This window comes from Sipha flava, unplaced genomic scaffold (genome assembly GCF_003268045.1).
Source record: "Sipha flava isolate LNK unplaced genomic scaffold, YSA_version1 107_pilon_pilon, whole genome shotgun sequence".
NCBI lineage: Eukaryota > Metazoa > Arthropoda > Insecta > Hemiptera > Aphididae > Sipha > Sipha flava.
The window spans coordinates 411361-425622 of NW_020271724.1; the positions used below are offsets into that span (position 1 = coordinate 411361).

A 14262-nucleotide genomic window follows, 5' to 3' on the forward strand; every position below is an offset into this window, starting at 1 on the left:
CAAAATTGTAAAAAGTTAGAGATACTTAATTCTGCGTCGTAAATATTACAAACACAGCATTTGTAAATAAAATTGAATCTAATTCTTATTAGTTAAAGAATTTTTCTCAGAATGTCCCTTTGAAATATTATTAAAATATTATTAAGGATTTTTAAATAATATAGTAGAATAATAAAAAGCAATAATAAATAATATGTGTACGGCGTTAAAACGGTTTGTCGTCATAAATGTACCTAAATTGCCTATACATAACGCCGTTTATTATTATTGGCATGATAGCTATTTTTTTTATTTTCTTTGGTTTTAAAATTTATGTTGATTAGTCGTTATAAGTTATACTATTTAATTATTTCATGAATTAATAGTATATACTGTTGTATTATTGATTTTTACACCATAAAATTATCAACATTTGTAATGTCTATTTGAGCGCACACACTAGATACTGCTGTGATCATTCGAACTCAATTGATTAAAACAGGTTTACAGATATAAAAAACTCATAATCTGTTTTTATTAAGTTCAATGTAAACGTGATTACAATGTTAAATAATGATTGGGTACACGTAGTTGTTATAAATTTTAATAAACGGATGGTGTATATAAATATTCAAAAATAAATAATAATAATAAAATAAAATAATATATAATATTATTATAAACTTATAAAAAATTCTAAAAATCTTTATGTTCATCGTCGTCCACAGTCAAAGTGAATATATTTAAATATGTCTCTGATATAATAAGATAAATTTTTGTTTTTTAACTTTTAACTTACTATGGTATTCAAAGGAAAAATAAGGTATTGAAATTTTTTGTCTGGTTCAATGTATAAATATTTGAGAATCAATTAAGAGGAGTAAATGAAATTTAGGTCCCTTAAGTTTTTTCATACCTGTTTATGAGTCGTAATGCTTTATAATAATTATAAATTATTTAAGAGTTAATAAAATTGTAATTATTTGAAAATTATATAAAAATTAAAAGTTATTTTTATTTTAATTGTATGAAAATGTAATCAACAATGAATTATTATTGATAATGTTCTAATTTTGGACAAAGAAATTTAAAATTTTGCCTACGCGCTTGGATATATACGAGTATAATGTAAAATAACGCTGCAATAGATTTGCATAATACTATTTTATTTTTATCCAAGCAACACTTAACAACAAAATGAACCGTTTACGGAAAATCCTTGTATGTAGTTAAAAACATAATGTTATATGATATGATTATTGCATTGCCTATGATTGTATTTATCAATATGGAAAAATATAATAACAATGCATACTTATTTAAAAAGAACAATTTTATATTCCTGTCCAAATATATGAACATCACATGAAGTCAATTTAATGAATGCACTGTATGTGGAATTAAAATATTGTAGAGTGAATCGTAATGATAAAATAAAAACGATTAACTTAGGTATTACTCTGGATTTTGTTGTATAAAAAAAAGTATTGCACTTGACATCGTGTATAAACTATGGGTTTTTTTTCTGTCCCCGTGAGTGTGAAACGAAAATCCCGTTTCCGAGATGAATTTAATGAGATTTCTCATTCTCTGATTTCAAATCCCGGTTTTTCGACAGGATGAGTGTTTTTTCATTACTTATATACTTGTATGTATAGGAGGAAAAGAAGTGTCCAGTAACAAAAAAAAAAAAAAGAAATAAAAAAAAATGTCTTTCATTGCTCAGTATATTTGTTCATAAATGACGGCTTTGTTCACTGTCGCTTACTTTTCGGATATGAAACACAAATAAACGCATAGTTAAACAAAAACAAAAGAAATTAATCTGTTTTATGCTTAGAGCATATTTAAATATATTATATAATTGAATATGTAAATTTTTCATATTTTTTGTTTAATCGAAATGCAATAAATAATGAGACGCGTGTACAATATTTATGTGTATTTAAAATAAATAAAACTTGGATGTGTTAAAATCCATTGTTAAATTAAATTGCTTATAGTTTTTATTTAAAATATGTTTTATATATTTTTTAGAATACGAAATAAAAGAGACTCATGGTCAATATTTAAGGAACATTATTTTATTTATATTTAGCATACAATACGGGCGTGAGCCTAATTTACATTAATATTAATATTTATAGAATTAATATTAATTCATAAATACTATGTGTTTATTATATTATACAACATATGTTTAAGATATTATAATCAATATTTTTTGTGTTGCAAATCATCGGTGGATTGAAGTAGCTATCAATTTTGTTATTTTATCCGTTTTTGGGTACACTGAATATTCCAAAAGTTTTCGAATGGAAATTTTAAATTCTATATTAAAATTTAGATATGTCATTTTTAGAATCGTTCCATAGTTTTGATAAATTACCAATAATGTATTTAAATATTTCGATAAATAACTGAATGATTATATTTCTGAATAAAATTACATATCCTACATAAAATAATATAAATAATTCAAAAAAAATTATAAAATCATATATCATTTTTGACATTTATTTATTATTCAATAAATATTTTTAATTTATCTGAATATATTATTAATTATATTTTTTTACTACCTTGAAAGCGTCTGTTTACTCCATCATTAAAAGTAATTACCTAAAACAAACAAAATTATAATAATTGAATAAAGAATTATGATTATGGTGCACGTACAATAAATTAGTCAAAATAGTATTAAATTCTACAACAGATTTTTTTTATAAGTGTTTACAGAAATTACGTGTTTAATTGGAAATCATAGCTATAAAAAATTATTCATCTCCCATGTACAAGAATAATTGGTAGTTAATAAATGTTATAACTATTTACTGTAGATAATAACCGAACTTGCCTCATTGTTAGCGGTTTAAAATTTAATCGCTTAATTTACAGTAACCGTTACTATTTATAAATTCTTTAATATAGTTGGGAGTAAATTAACTCAATATGTATCCAATTGTTTTTATTGATATGTATGATAGTAAACATTTTAAGATATATTTCAAGCGTTGAGTTATGATTGACAAAATAATACTAAAAAAAAATATTTGGATCACAAAAAAGATGAAAAAAAAATATTGTAATAATAAATAAATTTATAAATATTTAAATCTAAATAATTCAATGCCTACGTAAAAAAATTAAATAATAAACGTTTTCAGAAGATCACGCATATGAGTTAAGTACTTTTTCTTCTTTTGTGAAAATATAACTTAATAATATATTTTTCGTTGGGACAATGATGTGAGCATGTAAATTTAATTTATGAAAAAATCGTTAAGTTAAATGAATATCGTAGGACTGACGTGGAAGGATATTAATTTTAACATGTTAATAATATAATATTATGTAAAACATTATGTGGCCTATAAACTTGGCGTTACTCCCGAGTTGTAATGTGTATTGTGACTGTTAAACAAACATGACAATGTTCATTTTTTAGAATATTAATGAGCGAAATACATAACAAAAGGTTTTAATATGGAAAGATTTAGAAAGTGTTTAAAAAAAATATTATTCAATGTTGAAGCCTATCACTGATGTTGCTGATATGCCTAGAAAATTCTTTTATGCTCAGGTTTCGTCCGTTAGGGAAACTATGTTTAATTATTATTTGGCAGTGATTATTTCCATGGTTGTTTTAAAAACCTTTGTCAAAAGCACATTTTCACGACGCAGAATTTCATTGAATCCCTACGCCGCCTTTTATTCGGTTTGTGGCACATTATATTAAAACGCACCAGTCGACTCGTCACGTACAGTGGATAATATTATGTTATATGCATGGAGCGGCGTAGCCAGGGGGTGGTTATAAGGTTTTATCCCCTCTCACGAAATGTCTCCCTTGTTTTGTAAGATATACAATAATTTTTAGCCATAGGTATAATATTATATCATGTCATCATCAAAAAATTTTCACAGTTTCAACAAAATAAATGATAACACATTTTATATTTTAACTAACCTTTAGTGCACTTATTAAAATTAAAACTTTGGTACTTAATTAGGAGAGAGAATTGAAAATTTAAATTCCCTCCTCCCTCAAAATATTTTTCTAGCTATGCCATACTATGCATGTAAATAAAACAAAATAATTATATATTATTATATAATATATATAATAATAATATATATATAATTATATTTTATATTATTATATATAATTATTTTGTTTGGTAAATGTCATATAGATTCAATTTCATCTCAACATAAAGCGTTTTGTCTTTATCCTTAAACAATATAATGTAACTGTTATCTTTTATTTTAAAAAATATGTGGATCATCTAGTAACACGAACTTAAGTAGCGATGTACGTTATTCTAAAAATATGATTTGCATCTGACCAGCGAGCAGTATTTTTTATTGATTTTTAGCGACGCATGTAGGAGTGTTTGACTTTTTATCCTGAAGTTTCAAAATGTTAGATGGTGTCATAAGCACATTTTTTAGTCGTTCGTATTGCACTAGCGACATTTTTAATGAATATTCATGGTTTGTCCTTTGGAATGCATCCAAGCATTAGCAGATGTAATTTTTGTTACAAAAATGTATGTTTTGATGTAATCTTTTTATTCACTTTTATTACTTGAATTTTTCTAAATTCATTAGGATATTTATACGTTGGAAACGAATATTTTCATAACAAAATAAACTTATAATTGATGTGTGTATTTTCAAATAAAGGAATAGTAAAATCATCATTAAAGTCATTCGTATTATTTTCAACGAAAACAAATTATAATAATACGATTAAATAATTCAATAATCAAGGAAATGAGTAAATTCTGACACGTCATAATAAGAACAAAATAATTATATTTAAATAAAATACGTGTTTTCGCTAAAAGCAATTACAATTATGAACCTGAATGCTGAAAGATCTTAAAAATTAATAAAATAATCGTGATGAACAGATAACATCAAAAATAATATAAATGTAATAACTTTTGAGTCCTTGCTAAAAAAAAGATATTAATGCTGTTATAATTTGATCATCCCGAAAATAAAATTTAAGAGTAAAAGATTCTGAGTAAAGAGGATAAAAAATATCAGGAAATATTGTCGTAGATTGACATTTTTTCTTGACATTTAAAAAATGTAGAGCTTTGTCAAACATTTCGATATGTCTTTGGATTGAACGATGTGGCTTATTTAATTATAACAATTTAACAATATTTTTTTTCCGTATTCTAGCCTCGAAGTAAAAAAGTTTTTGTACCAGAATAACTTCATTGAAAATGGTTGCTTCTACTTTAAAGTGACAGGCATACAGACTAGCCAACAAAATATTCTTATTAATTATTATATGTAGTAAACGTAGTCATAATAATATTCATATTTACAGTATTTTTACGTATTCAGTTAATATTTTATAACCGATATCGAATAATTAATTAGTATTTATTCTAGACCATAAAAATAAAAATTATATATATAATCTGCATAAATATTTTCGTCAATACAATATATGACTTAAATTTATTTGAATAATAATTAAACTTTTGTTAATATACATCTTTGTAAAAAAAAAGTAGTAGCCATAAGTTAAATTAGTGTAAAGTCTTTAATCAAACTTATTAATTATTAATATTATAGTACTCGTATAAGATGTATTCAACTTCAATATAAAATTTATTTTTATTAACTTATTAAAATAAAAATAAAATATTAAAATATTAAAAATAAAAATAAACTAATTTATATAAGAATATTTTTTTAGATAAAATAATTGAGGAAAAATCATTGCTATTAATATATAAATGAGAAGTATAAAATAAAAATGTTTACATTTTCCAATAGGGCAAATATTTCGATAATTTAATACTACTGAAATTTCTTTAATTTTAGAAAATGAGTAGTTAATGATGATTATAATTCCGAGAATTGATTTTTATAAAATATTGTTTGTCAAAAAATTAAAATTAAATGCATGATTTCAAGTCTTGATTTGTATGAATAAAGTTCACATTATTTTTATTACGATTAACGAATTTTTAACTGTTATTTTTGTGCCTTTACAATTTTGTTCGATTTTCAACATGTAATTTAAATTTAACCTTGATGTGGAATAGCTGTTTTCCTGTTTTTTTCTCGAGCGGTATTAATATTTTAAAAGCAAAAACGACGCGCGAACACTACTATGGCAACTGACCTTTTTTCTACGACAAACAAACCGTATAACGCACCTTTATAATACCGAAAATATCACCAGCTGAAACGAAAAGTCGGAGTTAGATATAAAAATTAAATATTTATTAAGTTAATAATATAACATAGCGTTTGTAGATGTTAAAAATAAACCACGCTCAGATAAATTATATATATAGCAGCAACAATAACAAGTGGATTGCTGTTGATTATGCAAGCAACTTTGATTTAATGTAAATTTTTAAATTTATAGTATTTTTAAATAATTATCGTAAAAAATTGAAAGACGTAACGAAAAGTGTAATCAATTTGATGTATAAACATCATGTAGGGAACTGAATTTTTTTTTTAAAATCTTTTTCGTATTATTAAATCGATCAATATGTCGAATGGTCCAAGGATACAACTTAGTTGCGATCCATGAGCGTAGTACAAAGATTGAATATCAAATTTTCAATCAAAATGATATTCGAATATTTAGTATAAATAACTCTTGAGTTTTGTGCTCGATTTTTTCCAACTATAAACTATTTAAGAAAAGTACTGTAATATAGTTTTTATCCGTAAAAGAATCCCGTTTACAATTATAGGTAATTTTTTTTTTCTATAGATAAGTTTCCTACTCAAGTTTTATTTCATTTAAAGGATTCGCGTGAATTGATCATTGATAACTTAACATTTTTGCTCACCGCACAGGATGATAGCTATAATAATACTTATTACAATATTTGCCATGACGAGCTTTACAATCATATTTGTTACTTTGCCATGATATGTGGTACGTGACGTCCTCTGCGTCCATTTATCAATCATCAGAAGTTTTTCCGGTGACATCGGCAAGGGTAAAATTGAAATCGTACAACTAAAAACACGACTACCGATTGTTGGATGAGTATATGTGTGTATGCGTGTACATATGTCCGAGCCTAAGTTTTTTTTAACTCGTATCACGATTGCTGACATCGTAACATTGTAATTATTTATTTCTATTATCAGTGCGCATTGCACAACTTTTATTTATGCGACTGTTAAGCGCTATTTAAAAATGTGTAGAGGTTTTTTTTTTTTTTTTATTAAGAAAAGAACATTTACAATCTATACAATTTTTTGTACAGTAATTAGATTTGATAAAAAAACGAAGAGAATATAAAACTGACGACGAATATTATGGTTAGGAAGTTATCCATTGATAACAACCAGCATTCTCTTTTCAGCATTCTCACCCATTTTCTTATTAGTTTTCGCCGAGAGTCATCGGGTAGTGTTTTAGATGATAATTTTTTTATTAGTGAGTTAACTTACTTAACTTGATTACTTAATTAATTTGAGTTAATTTTTTTGTTAGTGTGTGATTGGAGTTTACTATGAAATCTGGTGTAGTATGTTTTAAAGATTTGATTTAAGGTTTGTATTTTAAAATCTTTGTGTAGATTAGAATTTGTTATGTATCAAGGAGCAGAAGAAACTAAACGGAGACAGATGGATTGGAAGGTTTGTATTGATTTGGTGTTGGAACGTTTTGTGGCTCCCCATAATTGGATGCCGTAGGTCTATAGCGGTCTATGTAGAGACTTGTATATTGGTAATTTGGTGTTAATGTTCATTTTATATCTCAATAATGGTCTTAGGAGGTGTAGACGGTAATTAAGGGCTTTTCGTTTATCAACTATGTGTGGATTCCAGGTTAGTTTATTGTCGAAGGTAATACTAAGGTATTTTACTTGTGTGCAAGTGGGGATTGGAATGTTGTTCATTAAGACTTGAGGACATATTTCTTTTTTTAAGGTAAACGTTATAGAGGAGGACTTGGATTCATTGATTTTGATTTTTCACCTCTTAGTCCAAAGGTGTATAATACTGAGGTGCTTTGTATCATATTTGATGCTATAATGAGATTTTCATTGGATGCTATAATTGCCGTGTCATCTGCGTAGGAACTAAGTTTGGTATAGGAGGTTATAGGAATGTCGTGTGTAAATATATTATATAGAAAGGGATCAATATCGCTACCTTGGGGAACTGCAAGGATGTCAAAGTAGTTTGAGTAATTTGAGTTCTGGTGTACGATGAAAGTACGGTCACTAAGGTACGATTTTATAAGCAAGTTATAAGGTGCAGGCAGAAATTTATTTAGCTTGAACAGTAAGCCTTCATGCTAGACCCTATCGAACGTTTGTGCTACGTCTAGAAAGATGGTAGCACAGTAATGTTTTTTTTCAAGTGATGAAGATATAGTGTCGACTACTCTGTAGAATTGATGGATCATTAAGTGGTTTGGTCTGAAGTCGTATTATGTATCAGAGATAATTTTTGTTGTGATAGCCAGAGGAATGAGCCTTTTTAGTAAAATCTTTTCGAATATTTTTAATAGAGTTGGTAATAAGCTTATGGGGCGATATGAGGTAATTTTTTTTGGAGGTTTGTTGGGTTTTGGAATTAGTATTATTTCGGAAAATTTCTAGGTTAGTGGGAAATAGGATAATCACAACATTGCGTTGTAGATATAGGAATGTAGTAGAATTATTTTGTTTGGTAGATTTTTTGGCGGTGAGATTTGTGATCCTGTCGTAACCGGGAGCTTTATTGTTGTGAAGTTTTTTAATAATACGAAACTCGTAAACTCGATTTTACCAGGACTAGTGTGTTTAGTTGGGAGTGATAAGAATAATGCAGAGTCTAATGATTGTGTGATTATTTGGATTTGAGTGTGATTTAGTGTTATATAGTGAGGTGTGAAGGTTTTAGATAGATGTTGGCCTAATAGATTTGTTTTTTGGTATCGGAAATAACCCATGTGTTATCTTCTTTCCGAAGAGGAAAGGGAGCAGCTGAGATAGTTTTCAGAATTTGTTTTGTTGCTTTCCAGAGAGAAGAGTATGAGTTGTTAAGTCTTGTATGTATTGTAGTTAGGTGCTGGAGTTGTGTTGTAAAAGTGCTTTTCTTAGTTTATTGTTTAGTTGATTGTAGGTTTGTTTATCGATGGGGTATTTGTGTCTTTGCCACCGGGACCTTGCTTTTCGTTTTTCTTGGAGAAGAAATTTTATGTGATTTGGAAGTGAGTATTTTTCGGGGTGGGTTGGACTAGGAAATGTTGCCAAGTGCGTTTCTTGAATATCTCTCGTGAGCTTTTGAATTGTATTATCAATATCATCGCTTGATTTTAAAGACGGGTTGAGTCTTGTGCGAATTTCAATAAGATTTTGAAAAAGTCTAGGCTAGTCTATTTTTTCGGAAGTTTGGAAATTTATGGGAAAATTTGCAGAGGGTATTTTAAGCTCAAGTATAACAGGTGAGTGTTCAGATGATAGGTTATTAGAATTGGTGATAGTATTAATGCCGTCGTTTGGGATTTTTGTGATGAAGATATCAAGGATATCTGGATGTCTGTTCTGATGAGAGGGCCAATAGGTGGGGTGAGGGGGAGATAATATTCTTATATTGAAGTTTGCTATTGAGTTGTGGAGGGTTCTACCTCTTGTGTTAGTTAAAAAGCAACCCCAAGAGGAGTGTTTAGCGTTTAGGTCACTAGCAACGATAAAATATTTTCGAAAGGATTCGAAGAAATTGATGAAATTATTTGAGCTAATTTTAGGTGCTGGGGAGCAGTAGGTGGAAGAAAATATCAGATCAATATGTTTATTTACAGGTACATAGATACTTATTGCTTGGAGGTATGTTTCAGTGATTAAAGGAAGAGAGGAGTGGATTGTCATTCTTAACAAGTATCAAGGAACCAACGTGCGCCGAGTTGTTAGGGTGATTGCTTTGATAAACTTTATAGCCGAGTCTTTTAATAGATTTTGACGGAGCAAGATGGGATTCGGATATCATGGCTATGTATATATTAAGATCACTAAGGATTGTCTGTAGTTCTAATTTGTGCGGTGTAATGCCGTTTGCGTTCTATGTGAGTAGTTTGAGTTTAAAACTAGTTTCCATTGTTTGAGCTTAATTAATTTATTAATGAGGTTAGAAGGGTTATTAGGGGATTGAGAAGTGTTATCAAAGGATAAATAAGTGTTTTAAATTCGGAAATGAATGTTGTTAGTTGATTTTTAAATTTTTTATTTGAAATAGGGTCATTAGTATTTTTTAAATTTTCATTTTTCCTGATTTTTTTGATTTCTTACCTATTACTGCTTGTGAGTATAATGAGTGCTGGGTGTTAATGGATTCATTTTGAGTAGTTGTGGGTAAATTATTGTGAAATGGAGTTTCTTCTTGAAGAGGATGGCTGTTGTATTGGATTTAAAATGTGAATGAGTTTTGGACTATTTATCTTGAGATGGTGTTTGGTTGATGTTTTTTTCGGAGATTCTAAAGATCCTTATGTACCGTGCAACCTCTGTAGTTCGCCGGATGAGCATTACTGCAAAGTGCACATTTAGCAGCGAGGGCTTTGGATTTGGAACATGATTCTGAGCTGTGTTTTCACCTCATCGAATACACTTCGGTTGGTGGTTACAGTATGACTTGGTATGGCCATACTGTTGACAACGGTGGCATTGTACTAGATTATGCCTGATGTGAGGAGCTTCTATATTTATTTTGGTGAAACATAGTTTTTAAATTGAAAATATCTTGATTGTTTGGTGCAAGATTTTTATCACCGAAAAAGAACGGGAGGGGCTCTTTAGTTTGCGCTTTTAGTATTTTAGTAATATTTTTACCAGGAATCCGTGATTTTTTATTTCTTCTTTGATGAAATTAGTTGGGATTGAGTGATGTAGGTTTTTCATAACGACTTCATAGAATTTTTCTTCACGTGTTTGGTATATGTGGTATTCTAGGTTGTTTTCATGAAATAGTTTTATAATAGTACGGTAGGAATTGGATGATTGGAGATTTATCTTAATATTTTTTGCTGTAGATTTGCATATGAATCCTTCATTTTTAGTTATTTGTTTTAGGTTTTTACATAGTTCTATGTAGTTAATCGGAGATGCTAGGAAGATTGGTGTTGGAGGATGTGGTTCCTTAGGTTCGATGTTTTTTTCAGTGTTTATTTTATCCATATTCATTTCGGTGTTCATTTCATTATTATCCTCCGTGATAGGAACAATTGGGGCATAGCGATTAGGAGTAATGAGTTGTTTTGACTCAATTAATTTTTTTATACGGGGTGATACGATATTATTAGGCGACTTAAGGAATTTGTTTGAATCAACGTTTTGCCAGTCGAGTTTATCATCTGAACCGTCGGCTGAAAATGATACTTCCGTCACGTGTTTAATTGGTGTCGTAATAACTAGCGATGATAAACCTGTTTTTGTTTTACTGCTTGTCTTACATGGTAGCTTGGTGGTAGAACTCAAACGCGATAGAATGAACCCTGACCACGCGTTGCAACCGGTGGCCAGCGAATTAGTGTAGACGAACGTGATGTAATTTTACTTTTTTTTTTTTTATTAAATAACTTAATTACTTGGAAGATTTACATAAACCGAGACGTTGTTAGTGAAGTTAAATTAATAATAGGTAGAAAAAATAATTAATTTTGGTAATAATCATTAAGTATAATTGTCACGATAAGCACGGAGCGATAACAAATGTGAATATCGAACGGTTGTCGCAGAGTGACTGAAAATGTGTAGAATTCAACATTTAATTTTACACCTACACGTTCCCAGTGAATTGATGAACGTGAATTTTATGGTATCATTTACCACTAATCGATGAGTATTTCTTTATTTTTTAAATTTTTTAAGTAATTTCAATATATGGCAATTAGGACAGATACAGATAATCTCAAAGGCATTGTTTATATCGATAATAATCGTTCATTACGTACGTGAAATTAGCCCCCCACCACTTTGTCCTATCGGTTTCAAACAAAAAACGAATAATTGTAAATAATTGTTATTACAATTTTGGAATTTTTAAATTCTCAGAGAACACGGAAAATAAAAATAAAATTATATTATTATTATTGTTATGGGTGAACTTAAATCATATGTATAGTTAGCAAACATAAGCAAATTAGCTTTGATTATTAGCAAATTATCAATAATTTTAGAACACAATTTTATATTACTTATTATTTTATATGAAAATCTTGAAGAATTAGAGAAAAATGAAAAAAGCTTATGTCTATTAGAAATATTTTTATAAAATATTTTTACCAAAAATCGTAAAAAAATGATAAACAAAAAAAAAAAAAGGAATAGAATACCTGCATATTATCTTTTTAAATTGCTAAGTGATGTTATGTGCTTACGTAAAGAGTTAATTAGCTAACTTAACTAACCATCATCATAAAAATCATCATATCAATCATATAAGCTCACTTTCAATCACCTTACAGTATTGCTACATCTGCACCAGTAGAAATAGATTACAAACAATGTATCATAATTTGTCAATGAATGCAGATAGGCTTGACATTCATCATTTAAACAGCATTGATACTAACACAAAACTATTTCGAATTTCACGATTAAGAAACGCTGTTCATATAAAACAAATATCCGGAAAAATGTAATAAACCAATATATAATATATCCAGTGACTTACCTAAAAAACATTTTACTAAAATGGCTACTGATGAATCATATTTAAAAATCATCAACGAAAAATACGTTAGAACATAATTTTATAAAAAAGGTTACGGTGTATGAAAAGTGAATTGACAACAATGAAATGATTTGAATGCACGTATTTTTTATAATATTTATTTGCAAATATGTTGTGCTTGATATCTTATATCAGCGATTCTCAAACTCGGGTCATCATCATTTATTTTTTGGGGTCGTCAATATATAAAATAACTAGAAAGGTGTTTTTGTAAATATCATCATGATAATCATTACTGAGAATTGATATCGATAAAAGCTTAGGATTGTCAATAAAAATGTTATATTAATTATATTTATCATATTAATTTATCACTAATTTTTAATGCTATCATAATTTGTAATATTGTATCATGATTTTGGATCACACAAAATCTTAGTGACATTATAGGGGGTCGTGGCCTCAAAAATATAGAGAGTCACTGCTTTACATAGTTCGTCAGCGGTCGCTCAAACTCAAGAAAAATAATCAATATGGGAACAGCCAACAGGTGAGCGTGAAAAACAAAGAGGTTCGAGTATTTGTTATTTACTCCCGATACAGTTTTCTATTACCAGACACAAGTTGTAACAAGTCGAGTGAGTTTAATAATGTACGCATCAACGGAGAAATTAATTCATTTAGAGAAACCATGTGCTTGCTGTGAAAAGTAGTCATGTTAAGGCTTAGGTAGTTTTTTTATGTTATATGTACGTTATTATTATAAAAACGACCCATGAAATGTTATTCGATTCATCAATTAGTTCAAGCACATAATATGGTTTATTATTTGTACGGATGAGACGATTGAGCGAGAAAAAAATCTCGTTGATGTACTGTAATCTATAAATGTGCATGGAAAAGTTCATTACTCACGAGTGTCTAAGAAAATAATGAAAAAACAATTTCAGTCTAACAGGTTTTTTTATTTTTTATTTAGCTAAGTTACTAAGAAATCAAGACCTTTCGGATTTATTGGATTGTGCTTAAATATATTTTTTATTAACTAACCATTAATTTATTTTTTCATTATTCCTTATTCTCTTTTTGCGCACAGTATTAAGTAAGATTTTGGGCTTAATGGAAGTTGATAAATGGACATTTTCTACATTTTCAATATCAGTGACAAGACGAGGCATCCGAAACGCTTTTATAATAACTTAATCTGTATATATAATAAGTAATTTTAGTGGAATTTTTTGAAAATAAAATTGATGATGATCTGTTTTAAACTCGTGTAAGATTTTTAATTTTGAATCATGTAAAAAATTATTTGATTGTTGATATAATACACGTATTACCCATTTCCTTTTATTTTCGTGGCTTAGTATACATATCAAGTACGAATAACTGGCCTCTTATCGACGATTACGATAGTTTCTTCATGAGCAAGGCAAAATGAATTATCGTAATTGTTTCGATAACACAATAGACGATAGCATAGTGATGTATTAATGTTTTATAATTAAAGTAATTATAGGAATTATGAACGACATGGTAATATATTTGCATAATACTAATATATTTAAATAAACAGTTCGTAGTTATTTTATGTTTGAATTTTGAATCTTACATAAA

The 14262-nt window shown here is 28.1% G+C and overlaps 1 protein-coding gene across 2 annotated transcripts in view; it reads right to left on the minus strand.

Moving 5' to 3' along the window:
• Nucleotides 1-14262, minus strand: part of LOC112686015 (adhesion G protein-coupled receptor E2-like) — a 170363-nt gene that overhangs the window by 29416 nt on the left and 126685 nt on the right. Inside the window, exon 1 of one of the 2 annotated variants that reach the window (XM_025558124.1) lies at nucleotides 2562-2601. The exons of the other annotated variant lie outside the window; for it this stretch is intronic. The gene's annotated coding sequence lies outside the window, so the exon portion shown is untranslated. Of the gene's footprint in view, nucleotides 1-2561; nucleotides 2602-14262 lie in introns of those variants that run through there. 2 annotated transcript variants of the gene reach the window in all.